The sequence below is a fragment of the Silene latifolia genome, unplaced genomic scaffold (assembly GCF_048544455.1).
Source record: "Silene latifolia isolate original U9 population unplaced genomic scaffold, ASM4854445v1 scaffold_389, whole genome shotgun sequence".
NCBI lineage: Eukaryota > Viridiplantae > Streptophyta > Magnoliopsida > Caryophyllales > Caryophyllaceae > Silene > Silene latifolia.
Window position 1 is genome coordinate 1 of NW_027413315.1, and position 6,064 is coordinate 6,064.

Consider the following 6,064-nt stretch of genomic DNA (forward strand, 5'->3'; position numbering starts at 1 on the left):
ATCAACACCCTCATCATCATCAACCTCATCATCGACATTCCCATCTTCACCCGATCTTTCACCCTTATATGTGCTTGGAAAGAAGACTTCCCTATCCGCCCAACTAGGCAAAGGACAAGAAGGATCAAGTAGTCCTTGCCTAGCTAAATGAAAGAGGGGTGGATATTGGGCCAAGTATGCATCTACTCGATCATTGTAAGCTTGTTTATGCATTTCTTGCATAAGTAGAGTCATGTAGTCATTGCCCACTTCAACACCTTCGGGTTTGAACTCTTGATATTTGAATGGATAGGGTGGTGTGACAATGGAGGAGGAGGGCTCTTCAATCTCGCCCCTTTGTTGACGGATGATGTACTCGGCGCCTTTTGAGAGTGGAAGTAGATAGTTTGTTCTATGAGCACTCAAGCGGCATATCTTGGAAGGCAAAGTGAAAGATCTAGCATCATTGGTGAGCCACCCATAGTTGGAGTCAAGAGGATTATGCTTGACCCATTTTTACTTGTTAATCATGGCATCCAAGTCAATGAGATGACCCCCTTTTTTCGCCACATAGGTGTTATCCTTGTTGAAATTTGGATCAAAGTACTTGGCCAAGAGAGTAACTAGACTTCCATTTACGATAAAAGCGGTGCCTTCCTTACCACAATCAACATTGAGCCATCTTTCCACCAAAAGCCTTAGAGCATTGTAAGGCTTGGTGAATTCCCTTCCAAATTTAAGGCCGACTCAAGTAGAACAAAATCGAGCTTTGTAAAGTGATTAGTGTATTTTCTTGCAATTATAGTATTCCCGATGACCTTGTGCCACACTCTAATGCCCGGATGGTGGACTAATAGAGCGCGACAAGCATGAAAGTTCTCAAATTTCTTCCCGGAAATCGCCTCCCAAAGAGGAGCGGGGTCATATTTTTCGGGCATCTTATGATAATAAGGTGTATCGCTAAGACCTAACGCTTTACTCAAAACATCAAAGGTGATGCGCCTATTCACATTGGCAAGGCGAAACTCGATGTATGTTCTAGTCTCTACCTTGGACACTTTCAATGAACTTAGGAATTCCAAGGTAATGGAGGGGTATGTCAATTCTCTTGTAGTAAACAATTTTCCCAACCCCATGGCTTCAAAGAAGGCTTTTGTTTGTTCAAGGACACCCAATTTGTTCAAGGCATCTTCACATATGAATTTGGTGGGTAGAATGGATTTCTTAGCATACTTGGCAAATGTATCCCTATGGGAGTTAGAAATAAAATATACCTCCGGATAGTTTGATAATTGAGCAATTTCTCGAGTTGTTGATGTTGTTGCTTCCAAGGGAGAATTTTGTTGTTGTTGAACTTCCAAGTTTGCACTAGCAACCACCATAGCCATTGAAGCTTTCTTTGCTTGAAGGCATTGTTGCCTTTTTTAGAGTGCCTTTGCCTTGAGTGCCTTTGTTGATCCTTTTGTTCTTGCCATTGATGATTATACCAAGGAAAGATTGAAAATCTTCAATTTCCAATTATACCCAAATCGATTTTAAGATGAAAGGTTTTGCCTTTGTATTTCAAAAATCGACTCAAAGGTTGAAGATTTTGGCGCTTGGATTGATTATTTTTGGAAAAGGAGTGATTAATTGTTGTTGTAAGGAAGTTTGGATTTGATTTTGTTGAATTTGGTTGAGGAAATCTTGTTTTGGTGATGGAGAGGATGAGGGTTTTGGGGTTTTGGGGTTTATGGGTAGTGTTTGAATGTATGAATGAATGAATGAATGTGGGAAGGGGTATTTAAAAACACCCGAAATTTCGAATCTGCAGGGGGAAGACGAGCGGATTCCCTTCGGGACGCTCGGATTCTGCTCAATTTGGGTTCAGGAAATCTCGCCTAAAGACGAGCGTCTTTCAGTGAAGATGAGCAGATTCTTTTAAAGACGAGCGGATTCTGTTACAGCGAATTTTCTTATTCTGCACTGGCAAAAAGACGAGCGTCTTCTTGCAAAGACGAGCGGATTCTTTCAGACGAGCGTCTTCTCTGCTGGGACGCTCGTATTCTCTAACAATGCCAAATTTTCAACTTTGCAGCTCATTTGGACGGACGGATTCTGCAACAGACGCCCGGATTCCCATAAGACGAGCGGATTACCCATAGGGACGCTCGGATTCCTCCTGGTCTACCTGGATTCAGTTCCATCCGTGCACTTGCATATCCCGTGTCATTTTCATTCTTCAAATCCCGTGTTCTTCATTGTAGGGGCACTACTAAGGCATGAATAGCCTAGGCAATTGCTATCCCCACACTAAATTAAAGCACTACACATCAATAAAATCATTAGTCCCTCCCTCACTTCTCTAAAAAATGATAATTATCTTGATCAAAGCATAAAAATCCAAAAATGACAAAAATGCAATGTAAGAATTAAAATGCAAATTAGGGAGTTAGAAATATTTACAAATTGTGGTTTGGAGAGGACTCCACCAAACTCTCATCCTTAGTGAGATGTCATGGGGGCATGTCCAAGGTGTTGTTGATGTTACTCAACACCTTGAAGAAGTAGTCAAAAGCTTGTTCATTATCATGATAAAGATCTTCAATAGATCTTTGCCCTTGTTGTCCTTCATGTTGGCCTTGATTGATAGCATTACCAATGTAGGGATTGAAAATCCCTTCAAACTCAACGTCCCAAAGACCGCAAACTTCATATACTTGATCACTAAAGATCTCTTGAGTTGATAGAGACAACTCTCCCACTTTCTTGTCTTGGCCAATGAGCCCTCTTCTTCATTGCTTGACTTTGGTGAGCTTTTCAAGCTCTCTTTGTTATAATTCACTTGCTCTTTGAATGGAGCATCATCGATTTTCTTCTTCCATTGGAATTCCGACTTCTTCCTATCATCCTTCCGGCTATAATGATCAACCATAAAACATGGTTCATGCAAACGGGGAGCTCTCATGGTCTTGTCAAGATTGAAAGTTATGCTCTCATCTCCCACTTCTAGAGTGAGCTCTCCATGCATCACATCTATCACCGCACCCGCGGTGTGCAAGAAAGGTCTACCTAGAATGATTGGAATATTGGAGTCTTCTTCCATGTCAACAATGACAAAGTCCACCGGGATGAAAAATTTCCCAACTCTAACGGGAACATCTTTCCATATCCCTAATGGTGTCTTCGTCGATCTATCGGCCATTTGGAGTGTGATATTGGTGCATTTAAGCTCTCCCATTCCTAACCTTTTACTCACCGAGTACGGAATAACACTCACACTAGCCCCTAGATCACATAAGGCTTTGTTGATCGTGGTGTCGCCAATGGTACACGGTATTGAGAAGCTTCCCGGATCTTTAATTTTTGGAGGTGAACTCCCTTGAAATATTGCACTACTCACCTTAGTGAAGGCGATAGTATCAAGCTTCCGGATCGACTTCTTTTTCGTGAGGATGTCTTTCATGTATTTTGCATAGGCCGGCACGTGATTAATTAATTCCGTGAAAGGAATCGAGACTTCCAAATTCTTCACAATTTCCATAAATTTTCCAAGTTGGTCATCAAATTTGGGCTTGGCTTGACGACTTAGAAAAGGAAGTCTAATCACAATAGGTTCCTTCTCCTTGACCTTGTCTTCATCTTTCTTTGAAACTTCTTTTGATGGTTCTCCATCCTTGGAGTTTTGCACAACTTCTTCTTTATCACTAGCTTCCACAACTTCATCCTCAACTTGCTTCTTTGGTGCTTCATACCTCGTACCGCTCCTCAAGTGAATGGCACTAACCGTTTCATGTCTTGGGGGATTACTTTGAGGTGGTAATTGCCCCTTTTGTCTTTGTGAGCTTGAGGATGCCAGTTGAGTCAATTGGGTTTCCAACATTTTGGTGTGGGCTAGGATGTTGTTGATGGTGAGTTCCTTTGCTTGACTATCCTTTTGCATTTGAGTGAAAAACTCTTGTTGATTCTTTTGCATTTGGAGGACCGCTTTTTGAACATCAAAACCTTGGTCATTTTGTTGATTGTATGGAGTTTGATTTTGGTAACCTTGGTTTTGGTTGTAAAAGGGTCTTTGATTTTGGTTTCTCATGGGAGGTGGGGTGTATGTTGGTTGAGGGTTTTGAACATTTTGGCTTTTGTATGAGAGATTTGGGTGGAATTTGGTGTTTTCATTGTAATAATTGGAGTAAGGGGTACCACTCTTGTATGCTTGAAAAGCATTCACTTGTTCATTTGTTCCCTACATTCACTTTGGTCATGTCCCAAAGTCACAATACTCACATATCCCACTTGGGATTGATGAAGATGCCGTCATGGCATTAACATGATGCTTTGGTGATTTTGAGGCTTCTTCAAGTCTAGCCATAGTTTTTTCGAACTTCAAATTGATGGTATCAATGTGAGCACTAAGTTGAGCACCCAATTGAGTAATGGAGTCCACTTCATGCTTTCCTCCTCTAGTAGCCTTGCGAGGTCTACTATATTGTGAATTATGGACCGCCATTTCCTCAATCTTGTTCCAAGTTTGATTGTCATCAACTTCGGTGAACATTCCATTTGATCCCATGTTGAGAATGTTTCTTGAGTCTTCATAAAGACCGTTCCAAAATTGTTGTACCAAGAACCACTTGCTAAGTCCATGATGAGGACATGAGCGACAAATTCCCATGAATCGCTCCCAAGCTTCATACAAAGATTCTTCATCTCTTTGCTTAAAGCCCGTAATTTGAGCTCTTAGCATGTTAGTCTTTTCCGGTGGATAGAACTTTTTGTAGAAAGCTAGAGCCAACTTCTTCCAAGAATCAATTCCGAGAGTAGCCTTATCAAGGCCTTTCAACCATTGTTTCGCGGTGTCAATTAGAGAAAAAGGAAATAAGACCTATCGAATTTGGTCTTGAGTTACACCGGTTTGAGAAATCGCATCACAATAGTCACAAAAAGTCTCCATATGAGAGTGAGGGTCTGCACTAGGCATCCCCCCAAATTGGCTTCTTTCGACTAATTGGATAAATGCGGATTTGGCTATAAAATTTCTGGTTAAGTGTTGTGATGTGGGAGTACCATTAGGTAGGTTCTCCTCGGTTGGTACGGAATGTGATGAAAATTTAGGCATTGTGGGTTGATTTTATGTTGGGTTTTGTGTTGGGTTCTCCTCACCTTCTCTTGCAAAAGGGTTGATGAACTCAATAATGTTTGGTTGAATATCTACAACCTCACCAATACCTCTCAAAGTTCTCCTAGCAAGTCTTCTATTGTTTGTCAAAGTCCTTTCAATTTCGTGATCAAAGGGTAACAAGTTACCTTGTGATCTTCTAGACATGCAAAATATCAAACAACTCGAAAATAATTAGAACAAACCTTGAGGAGTTTTACTTCCCCAAGGCAAAGAAAGACACAACTAATAACAACATAAAAAAATCTAAATCAAATTAACACCATCCCCGGCAACGGCGCCATTTTTGGTCGGACTCACGATGGAAGTTTAGTTTTTGGTACTTGTCGTTAGGAGCACCTAGACCAAAACACAATTTATAACTTCACAAACAACTCTACAATTAGTAAAGAGGCAAGTAAAGGTCGGGAATTGAGATGAGATTTTCAATTGCAACTAGCGGTGTCTAAGGGTGTCACAAATTGGGGTTTGAAGTAGAAGATCACTAAACTAAATACAAATGAAAGTAAACAAGCAAGATGATTAAAAAGGGATGTAAACAATTTATAAAAGTCACTAGGGTGTCATGGGGTCATAGGGGATTCATGGGAATTGATCATACAAATATATTCTCAAATTATAAGCAAGCATTTATTGTTGTGATGGATCGAGTTGGTTTATATCTTACAATCCTAGGAAAGTTTGGGTCCCGGAGCCGAATCGATTAGATTGTACAACACCTATAAGTCGACTTAATCTTCCCTACTCAACTATATGCATGGTCTAATGAGACTCGAGTTGGTTTATGTTTTACAAGTCTCATTGAAAAGATAGGTGATGGGTAAAAAATGCAAGGATTCATAGGCTCGCATTTCATCAAACATAACATGTGCATAAGTTGAGATCACAACAAGCAAGCAAATAAACTATGAAAACATATTAATTTAAGCATGA

The 6,064-nt window shown here is 40.5% G+C and overlaps 1 non-coding gene across 1 annotated transcript; it reads left to right on the forward strand.

The window, feature by feature from the left end:
- The first annotated feature begins 4,592 nt into the window (after positions 1–4,592).
- Positions 4,593–4,699, forward strand: LOC141639432 (small nucleolar RNA R71). The gene has a single exon (XR_012542525.1). It is a non-coding gene; the product is annotated as a small nucleolar RNA R71 (small nucleolar RNA).
- The last annotated feature ends 1,365 nt before the right edge of the window (positions 4,700–6,064 follow it).